At 40.0% G+C, this 11,278-nt stretch overlaps 2 long non-coding RNA genes across 2 annotated transcripts; one reads left to right on the top strand and one right to left on the bottom strand.

Annotated features, from left to right (window-relative positions):
• Positions 1–332: 332 nt before the first annotated feature.
• LOC138956937 (uncharacterized) lies at positions 333–3,041 on the bottom strand. Its single transcript, XR_011452875.1, has 3 exons — positions 2,444–3,041; positions 1,739–1,914; positions 333–981 (listed from the first exon to the last, which is right to left on the bottom strand). It is a non-coding gene; the product is annotated as an uncharacterized lncRNA (long non-coding RNA).
• Positions 3,042–6,292: 3,251 nt separating this feature from the next.
• LOC138956935 (uncharacterized) lies at positions 6,293–10,821 on the top strand. Its single transcript, XR_011452874.1, has 2 exons — positions 6,293–6,391; positions 7,869–10,821. It is a non-coding gene; the product is annotated as an uncharacterized lncRNA (long non-coding RNA).
• The last annotated feature ends 457 nt before the right edge of the window (positions 10,822–11,278 follow it).

Here is an 11,278-nt window from a genome sequence, read left to right as displayed (position 1 = left end):
ATTTTGTACAAACAAATTTGTTCAAGGGAGACAATTGGAATCATGTTTTTTAAAATCGGTGAATTGCATTATAATTTCCTCAAAAAAATAACAAATAACTGTGAAATAAATTGAAAAAAAAGTGCTAACATTATTACCTTGATCAGATCGATGTGTATGACAAGGAATTTCTATGTTTGCTGATTTGGTTGTCCGGTAATGACTTTCATGCACAGGGCTTCTAAATTCACTCGCTCAAACGCTCATGTCTGCACCAACATTCACACACGTCCATATTCATAAGGGATGGTGACAACACGCTCTTGAACAACAAACATGGCACAAAACGAATGAACATTTCAAACATTTCGCTATTGAATGAAATCATCAGTACATGGATATCAAATCATAAAACATCTCACGTATACCTCCTTGCCATTCCGAAGTTGAAGAAGAACACAGTCCGGCATTACACACACTACACTTTCATCACTGAGAATCGCTGTTCACAACACATGTCCTCGGGTCTGATACGTTCTCCGAATAATGCACACAAGTCCTGGATGATGGTATAGTCCGTACGAAGCCAAAACACTTCTTACTATCCTCTGACACAAGTTCTTATCAGCTTCCACAATCTTCTGTCTTAACTGCAGGCATTTAAAAAATTAAACCTGAACTCACACACAGAGGTGACAGCACTACGTACCCTCCCTCGCTGTAAACAAAGTACTGATTTTACCTGTCCATATTGAAACTACATACATTTTTCACTTGACAGAACAGTTAACTGTTGCTACCAACTTAATTAACTGGTATTGGAAAAAAATATCACACCTTGAAAACCCTAGTTCAGTATATCATAACTATATGCAGCCTTCAAACGGTTGGTACCGGTTGTTGAAGATCTCTTAGTCGCGCTTCCTGGCATCCGGACTTCTTGGGTCAAAATTGAGGCCTTGAAGAGTCGTCCGGGAAAACTTGTCTTGTCTTGAAGCATACCTGAAAATGAAATTTTTTTTTTTACTTGACACTAAAGCAAATCTTATGCTGGGTACAAATGCTAAAACAAGTTGCGCCAGTCTGTCAAACATGTATAACGATACTGAACGCAGTACATTTCACAAGGACAATGCTTAGCTGAAAACCAGCATCCACGTCGAATAAGGTAAATGGCAACCCAGCATAGCGCAGTAGCAAAACTGTCCCACAGGAAATCACGCTTCCCTGTGTTTAAAAAAAATCTGTTTAACTTTCTAAGCTTGTAGCCCTGAAAGTAAAAAAATTTTGCACTAGCCTCTGGCTAGTGATTCTGAAAACGTACCAGCCAGAGAGCAAATTTTACGAACCAAACCAACAATTTGATTTAGCATCTTCACTCGCATTTGGCGAGTAGATGAACACTTCTACTCACCAGTTGCATGCTTCTACTCACTATGGCGAGTAAAATACTTGCCACTTTCAGGGCTGGTTTGTTTTTAACCTAAACATAATGTTGTAGTTTTCCAGAAATTGCTCTACACACAAACATACACCACCGCCCTGGTCTCTTGACTAAATGTAAAATGCATAGTTTTTTGATGATGCACTTTATAAATATCACTGTTTCTCTTTCCCCAGTCTTGTAGCTGTTGTAGTTAACAAGCTCTATATTTTAACTTTGAGACTTATGTTCTGAAAAAAATAGATCACACTCTGATGTAAACCTCTAGGTAACGCAACCCTAATTTCCTTAATATTAATTATTATACACACTTACTTAACAATTTGTATGTCATCGAGAGCAGCTGGTGCAGTTTTCTTGGCAGCATGCCCCTTCCACATGCATTTGTAGTGTGTACAAGTTTTGTCTGCTGGCACAGTGTCGATTCCTTCAGCCATGTAGTGTGAAGCAGCAAAAAGTGTGGCAGCCACATGGTTGCAAGACTGTCCTTTCTGGGTAAAAACAACAACACACAATCAAATTCCGTTTGTGTCATCTTGATTTTCCTTAGCCTGCTAATAACAATTAACTTTATCTTTCCTAGGAATTCCTACAGAGAGCTTGTAAGCGCATGCTGTTGATATCTATAGATAAAATATATACCGGCTCAGAATGGAATTTGATCTTACTGCAGTGATAACCTTCATTGACAAGAGGATTCACAAACACATGTGTACGTACACATTTAAATAAAACTCCGCACTCAGGTACCTGGTATTCTATTGAACATGCCTAGCCAACATGGCATGGTCTCCTGGAGATACTGATTGAAATTACATTAACATGCTGCTCATAACTTTGTCAAAAAAGACAGCTTTTGCATGCAGACATTTTCAGTAGAGAATTATGAATCTCTGTGTGTGTTTGTCACTTTGTGTGCCATGCATTATATGACTGAGTATGAAAACTGATTGTGTAAGATACCAAGTAACGCAGCCATCAAGTTAATCCCACAAAACATACAAGGCCAACAACACTTACCCAGCAATACACTCGCAGTAGGCTCCAAGTGCCTGTCCGGTCAGCGTCCCCCCACAACAGCATACACTTCGTTGCGAGTCTGCTTCATTGACGTCAGCACACTCGCTCTGAGTCTGATCACCACAGTTGCTTACTAGCTGTTGTGCCATGCAGAAAGACATTTTATGCACACAGTATGTCTATCGTTTACACCAAGGTTTTGCATTCTTTGCACTGGATGCGTCGTATAACTTGTCGAACGTCGACGCAGTAGTATCAGTAAGAAAGTTGATCCAGAGATCTGTAGATCTGTGGTCGATCACCTCTGCTTCGCTTATGCAGGGGAAGTTCGCCAAGTCTTTCGTCCATATACCACGAATAGCCGTTTCAAACCATACCTTCGTGCATGTCCTTGACTTTTAGTTCATGATTTTGAACAAGATAATCCGTTTTCTTGCAGAATTTCTCAAAGTAATCCTCTGGCAATAGTACTTCGAGCACCGACAGTGAAAGAGGTATTTCAGGCTGCCCCTTATTTCCGGTTATCAGAGAGAGGCTGCCGTGCCCTAAAATCTGATTGGTCGAAACGCTGGGGGCAAAGGTTATACGAAAAAGGTCTAATAGAATTGAGGTACAATGTCAGTTACTGGTTTATTGGTATAAACTGATGAAAGAAATGAACGATGGTGCGAATAAGATGTCTTGTTTAATGTTAAAACTACATTTGAAGTTGTACCATGTACAAAACGTTAAATTGCCCTGGCTGTCGCATGTCAATACTATGTTAAATAAGTTGGGTCTATCATATTTATGGACAACTCAGAGTCTTGCCGTCTCAGGTTTTAAAAACGTTGTAAAACAAAGACTAAGAGATCAATTCCTGCAGGAATGGAACACTGACGTGAATGCCAACAGCTTGTGTTTTAATTACAGAATATATAAAAAGGATTTTTGTCTGGAAAGGTATTTGCTTTGGTTGCCTAGGAAACTCCAAGTTAAACTAGCAAAATTTAGAACAAGTAATCATAAGTTGCCAATACATCAGCACAGATTTTTTAATGTTCCTAGAAATGAAAGATTGTGTGACATGTGCGATAAAAATGAATTAGGTGATGAGTTTCACTATTTGTTCAGTTGTACCGACGAAAGTATAGTGTCTGAAAGAAGAAAATTAATTAGTCCTTATTACCGATCTCACCCAAATTGTTTAAAATATGAACAGCTAATGAATTGTAAATCTAAGATAAAACTAATGAAGCTAGCAAGATTTGTAGCCCATGTTATGATTTTAGTATGTTAGCGTTATATCTAGTTTCTTTATTGGTATGTATATATGTAATACATGCTTTTGTTTTGTGTTTTTACAAAAGATGCATGGCATAATGGTATTGCCAATTTACTTCAGCTGTATATTATCGTTGTCCGCTTAATCTATATTATAATACGCGTGGCCTTTTTCGCCGTGTGGACGTATCTCCTACCAAACCCCGCCGGTTTGGACCCTGTCCCTCGGTTTTTCCGTAGGAACGGATCGCGATGAAGACGATAGGCTGGGTTAGATTGACGACTTCGAAAGCGAAATGGCTTTTTGAGGCCTTTTTAACGTGAAATGTCGTAGCAGACAGAATATCCCAGCTATCCCATTGGCCGAAAGCGAACGGTTTGACTAAACACTACGCGACCGCACCTCAGACGAACCTAGCTGTGTGTTTTATTTCTCTACCCCAGACGAACCTAAAATAATAAGAAGATAGATAGATCTGTTTATCTGTTAATGGAACTCCAAAATATTCTATAGATTTGTTTACTTAATTTTTAAAAGATAAGTTCGAAACAATATCATCTGATAAGTCGCCGTATAACCTTATAGGTTCCAGCGACTAAATATTTTCCCCCGGTGCAACCATAGACATGTACGTCATCATGATCTCCCCTTCATCATGATCTCCCCTTAATTTGACCGTTATTTTGGCTGTCTTAGTGAAATGGTAAGATATATCTCTATGTTTTTTACATGTAAGTGTTCGGAAAAAATACAGTTATAGCAGTTATGTACAAAAATAAGCAGCATATGCTCTTTTCGCCAAAGTAAAGTCCTTTTTTCTTCTGGTTTCTTATATGTGTCACAGCACACTGCAAGCTTTTAGGCGAATAGCAAGTGAGTGGTATATATATATCATCAATTTTATAGTAGGTAACGGTGTGAATTACTTGCCATGTTCATGTTCATTATACGTTTTCCATATATGTGTCATTTAATTGTGTCATTTAATTGTGTATTGCTTGATGCCATGTATGTGTGTGTGTGTGTACATGACTTTAAATAAGCATGGATGTGTGGACTCGATTGTGTGTTTATTACATATGTTATACTATGCGTTTGAATCATTATGTATTTTAGACGTCATACTTTTTTTTCGTATCTTCACGATGGCTTTTACCCGTTTAAATTTTAATGCTTCCAACTTTCAAAGCGCTGCACGGCTGGGAAGAGATGCGCACTTTTATCACTGTTGTTCATGTAGACGTAATCATGGATTCATGCAAACGTCATTCCTGCTGTATTTTATTTTGTTTGTTTGTATAGTCGCGTGCGGTCGCGCAGTCTTTAGTCAGACCTAAAGCGTGGCAACATTCGGACCGCTTGCTTCTCAGTGCCCAGCTTTGAATCGAGGCAGCTGTCAATCTGCTGTCGCATCAACTGGCTCTACAGGTAAATCCCATTTATCAGTCTGTAAAACTTTCTTAAAGTGTTCCTAACCTTGCTGTATTCTGCCACAGGGGTTATACTATAGAGATAGAGAATAAGAATTTGCAGTCTCCCCCCGCCATTTTGACGCGCATGAGGCATGTTTTAATCATGGATGTGCAAACGCTGTGTGGAGTAGTGACTACGCTCATTTTTTTGATAATACACCAAGTTTGTTTGAGAAACAGAGAATAGTCAAAGTGCAAAACAGGGGTTCCCAGGTCTGAATATGCGTTTGAATCATTATATATTTTGGACGTTTTAGATTTCCATTTCGTAAAAATCTATGACCCATGGCGCATTACATGTGGGGGGGGGGGGGGGGGGGGGGTGAACGAATCTTGCTTTTTCTACTTCTCTAACCCATGGCATAGGCCATACATGTGGGGGGTTCTATTACCTGAAAACAGCATCCACACACACGCGCACACGTTCCATTGGACGTACATTTATTGTGTGTGTGTTTGTCTGTGTGTGTGTTCATGGATGCTGCACTCGATTGTGTGTGTGTGTGTGTGTGTGTTTGAACCATGTATATTTTCTGTTATTTACTTATGTTATACTATGCGTTTGAATCATTATATATTTTAGACGTCTTACTTTTTGTTCATATCTTCACGATGGCTTTTACCTTTAATGCTTAATGCTTCCAACTTTCAAAGCGCTGCAAGGCTGGGAAGAGATGCGCACTTTCATCACTCTGTGTGTGTGTGATCATTTGGGGGGGGGGGGGGGAGGGGGCTGTATTTTTTACACCAATGAGCAAACGTATAAAGAGAAAATTTTGTTCATGTAGATGTAATCATGCAAACGTCATTCCTGCCAAAACAAATCTTTTTTCAGTGTTGCATACTCCTGTGTACAACTACAAGGTATAATTTTTTTTCATTTTCTTCAGATATGGCGTCCCAACGACCAACTCACTGCGACCTCACTTCAAGACGCTGACCACAACTTGGCCTGTGAAGCAGTACCCCGACTTCGACAAAAACAAAAGCAATCTTTCCAGACCATTATCAACCAATTGTCAGATGCAAAAACCAAAGCGAGCAAAGACTCCACACAACTAACCAATCTTCTTAGGCGTGAAAATCAACGCCTCCAGTCGGCGGTCGCGTGTGGTCAGAACCAAAGGCAAAGCGGATGTTGCCGCTCCTCCCCCAGCTTTGAATCGGGGCAACTGTCAAATCTGCTGTTGGATCCTACAACTGGCTCTACAGGTAAATCCCATTTATCAGTCTGTAAAACTTTCTTAAAGTGTTCCTAACCTTGCTGTATTCTACCACAGGGGTTATACTATAGAGAATTTGCAACATTATTCGCCACGTTTCTCAGTCTTCCCCCGCCATTTTGACACGCCACGGCTGAACTGCAGGATTTTCGCTCTTTCAACGCTGCATTCTTTGGTTGTTTTCTAACCCAGGCATAGGCCATATGGGGGGTGGGGGGGGGATTCAAGGAATCTTGCCATACATTATGGACGGGGGGGGGGGGGGGGGGGGGGGTGCGGTACTAAGCCAAAGTTTGGGATTCTGCCGGTGTCACGATTTCATCTTTCGCCTGTGTACATATTTCCCCCTCGATACTCAAGACTGAAATGTTTCCTGGTAAAATTAAGAAGTGAAATTATTTATGGACGAAAAGCATGTCATTTTCTTGCATGTGAAGAAAATTGGTTAAATTTAATAGATTTCACACCCAAAATCGATTTTTTCGAAAACGTGTACCGAGTGGTTACGTCCTTTGAGTAAGAAGGGAAACATTTGAGGATGAATCAAATTTCAAGTTAAATAAAAAAAATTGGTTGGACAAATTTGGCCCCATGAATGTAGGGTACACAAGGTCGCTTATCAGTACAATCGAAGGGTGTTTTTTTGTTCAGTGTAGAGTTTATACTAGATCAACGAGGCCGAGAATCAAAATATCAACACCGTTACAAAGCGAAAGATGAAAACGTCACACCCGCGTTACCCATGCAGATGCAGAAAGAAACGCTGCATTCTTTCGTTGTTTACTAACCCAGGCATAGGCAATACATGAGTGGGGGGGGGGGGGGGGTTCAAGGAAAGATTTCCATTTCGTAAAAATCATACATGAGGGGGAGGGAGGGCGGTGCTATTACCTGAAAACAGCACACACACGTGCCATTGGACGTACCTTTATTGGGTGTGTGTGTGTGTGTGTGTGTACATGACTTTTTTATGCATGGATGCGTGCACTCGATTGTGTGTGTGTGTGTTTGGACCATGTATATTTTCTGTTGTCATTTAGTTACAATATGCGTTTGAATCTTTATATATTTTAGACGTTATAGATTTCCATTTCGTATCTTTAATAATAATAATAATAATAATGGTGATTTCTATAGCGCTTTCGAACACACAAAGCGCTTTACAAAAGCAATAACAACATCATTACCAGAATGACGCCATTGACGGAATAGAACACAATCATAAGCACTTTACAACAAAAACCAAAAACAAAACATAAATGTTACAAAAATCCAGATGGCTTTTACCTTTAATGCTTTGGGGGGGGGGGGGGGGGCTGGATTTTTTCCCCAATGAGCAAACGTATAAAGAGAAAATTTTGTTCATGTAGACGTAATCATGCAAACGTCATTCCTGCCAAAACAAATCTTTTTTCAGTGTTCCATACTCCTGTGTATAAGGTATAATTTTTTGTAATTTTCTTCAGATATGGCGTCCCAACGACCAACTCACTGCGACCTCACTTCAAGACGCTGACCACAACTTGACCTGTGAAGCAGTACCCCGACTTCGACAAAAACAAAAGCAATCTTTCCAGACCATCATCAACCAATTGTCAGATGCAAAAACCAAAGCGAGCAAAGACTCCACACAACTAACCAATCTTAGGCGTGAAAATCAACGCCTCCAGTCGGCCACCTCATCTTCACTACGTTCATCTACACCCACCGCTGCACCAAACAACCCTGCGGCAATAGCCAGCTAATCTTCATCTGCACTACGTTCACCCACCGCTGCACCAAACAACCCTGCAGCAACAAGCACTCCTGCAAACACATCAAACCACCTATTGTCGACGTCCTAACGCTCAGTCAAATCATGGATGACGACATGATTGACGCAACACAAAATTCAACACAATCCACAGACATGTTTGATGCAACACAAAACGCAACCCAGTCCACTTCAGATGACGCAGTCTCATCGGGAGAAGCTCTCCAAGCATTGTCTCAGGAATAAACATTCACATTCAACCCATTTTTTCACAACCTTTTCAGAGTCAGTAGTTGCGGGTAAAATCTGATCCCTGTTTTGAATTTGGTGGAATCATTTTGCGACAAATCGATAAAGTCACGAGACAAAGAACATCAACAAAGACCATATGGGCAACCATGTAAATTGTTGCGGGGGTGTAACGGAGATCGACTTTGTCTTTATAAGAATAGGAATCACATCATCTTAAACTCTACACACGGTGACAACTGCAACGCGTGTGGCACACAGCATGACAAACAAAAAAGAGCCCCTGCCATGAATACTCCATGCTTAGTCCTATTTATCAGTTTTGGTGGCGCTGATTTGGCAAATGAAATGTTTTAATTATTTTGTGCTGGCTTGCAGCCCAAGAGAAATATTAAACAAAAGCAAATGTATTTCTTCAGGCCTAACCAGGGGCGGATCTGGGGGGGGGGGGGGTCAATGGGTGCAATTGCACCCCCCCAAGCGGGACAACAAAAAAAAAAAGAAGAAAAATGTATCACCTGAAAATAGCACTTTACACGCTCAGATTGCACCAGATTGCACAATTTTGCTTCCTTTTTAAAACAAATTCCGGGGGGGCATGCCCCCGGACCCCCCTAGCATGCTCGGCGCTTCGCGCCATCGGTTCGGCGCTTCGCGCCTTCGCTGATAAGATAAAAAAAAAAAAAAAAAGAACTTTGCACCCCCCCCCCCTTTCAAAACCCAGATCCGCCCCTGCTAACCATCATAATGCCATATATGCATGGTGATCTGTAAACTTCTGTTCTCTGTGCACAATGCATGTGTAAACATTTTGTTGTTCGCAGAACGCAGAACCAATTTCACATTTTAGAGAAATATTAAACAAAAGCAAATGTATTTCTTCAGGCCTAACCATCATAATGCCATATATGCATGGTGATCTGAAAACTGTTGTTCTCTGTGCACAATGCATGTGTAAACATTTTGTTGTTCGCAGAACGCAGAACCAATTTCACATTGGCTGGTTGTCGCGACATATGTCGCGCTACTTTACGTATACTGTCACCTGGTTGTCACGACATATGTCGCGCTATTGGCTCAGTCTGTTTGGTCAGTTCCGATTACCTCCCATTGATACGAAAACCTATATGACTGTTTTTTGTTATTTTTCTCTCTGTTAATTCACCAGTGGCTATGTAACATGTGTTACAGAATTGCACCGGTGTAAGGGTTAACATCTTATTTTTCACTCGCATGTTTGCTGAAGTGTACAAATTTTGTTCCATTTAGTGCTGTTTTTTTCCCCGTCTTAAGACATATATGGTGATGTGTACAACTATTGTTCTCTGGGCACATTTTTTTGCACATTTATGTCCCTCACTTATGTCAATGTAGCCGCTAATTTGTTTAAGTCCAGTCAATCGTGCAAACGTTTCATTGTGGGTGACTCGAGCTGTAGGGTACTGCGACGAGATTTCTTTCCCAATTATATGATTGGTGTTATATATTCTTTTACACATTTTAACTAGCATTCATCATCTTGGTTGAAGCGTGACAAAATGATTTTGTCACATTGATTGAATTCTCAGACTGTCCACATTGACTGAAATCTCAAAAAAGGGCACAATTTAACGCTGTTTTATTCTTTCCCAATTACATGATTTGTTATTGTTCACAGAACCCACTGTAAATTTACCACTGGGTTACATTTTCATTCCTATTTGCTGATGTGTAAAACTTTTTTTGGTACTGTGCACACTATTTGCTCGAGTCAGTAGTTGCGGGTAAAATCTGATCCCTGTTTTGAATTTTGTGGACATATTGATAACGTCACGAGACAAAGAACATCAACAAAGACCATATGGGCAACCATGTAAATTTTTATATGTGTAAAACTTTTTTTTTTACTGTGCACACGATTTGCTCATTTAATGCTGTGTTTATGTGTTTGTTTCACTCCCATGTGTCATATTTTCTGAGATTTCGGTTAATATAGCCACTTTTTTTAGTTTTGCCGCATTTAGCCTTTCCTTCGTAACTGTCTGCCTTCACCAAGCTGTAGATTCTTGCATTACTAATGGTGAGCAGCTACGCAAGAAAAGAAAGAAAGTGTATTCAAGCGCCGAGCCTGGTAAAAAGAAAATATCGCTACATTGACCGAAATTTCAGAAAGCGTCACATGTTTGCTGCTGTGTAAATGGTTTGCAGTTCATTGCACATTGAACGCTGTTTTTCTTAGGTTTGATGTTTTATCACATTTTGTTCTGTGTGTGCTAGCGCTTTTTTGGGGTAAATTTGTCGCAATTACTTCTAAATTTAATATGTTACTGTTGTCACTGCACAAGTCATGGCCAATCCACCTCTGTGCCCTTTTTTTTTATCTCTCCCAATAAATGTATGGCATTTTGTTCTGTACGCGCGTGCCATTGCACATTGAACACGTTTTTGTTGTTGCTTATTCATAATTAACTCTGTAATTAATGAAGAAGAAAAAATCCCGTGCGGAGCACGGGTATTACTAGTGTATACATATTATCTGCCTGATTTCTTACCTGATTTTGTTAAACCTATTTTTCTTTTTGTTTGCATGTATGGAAGTGTATATTGCCAATTTAATTTGGTCGTATAGTATTGTTGTATTTGTCCGCTCAATTTATATACATATGTCACAGGGGAAACTAGAATTCAGTAGGATCCGGAATCCTACTAGTAGAGACTGGAATCTCAGTTTCTACTAGTAGATACTGGAATTCCAGTCTCAACTGGACTTTTTCAAGTTCAAACTGGAATTCCAGTATCTACTAGTAGATACCGGAATTCCACTTACAACTGGATTTTTTCCAGTTGAAAGTGGAATTCCGATATCTACTAGTAGAAACTGGAATTCCAGTTTCA

Source organism: Littorina saxatilis, unplaced genomic scaffold (assembly GCF_037325665.1).
Source record: "Littorina saxatilis isolate snail1 unplaced genomic scaffold, US_GU_Lsax_2.0 scaffold_835, whole genome shotgun sequence".
NCBI lineage: Eukaryota > Metazoa > Mollusca > Gastropoda > Littorinimorpha > Littorinidae > Littorina > Littorina saxatilis.
Note: the sequence above shows the minus strand (reverse complement) of the source record. Positions and strands in the feature narration are given on the sequence as shown.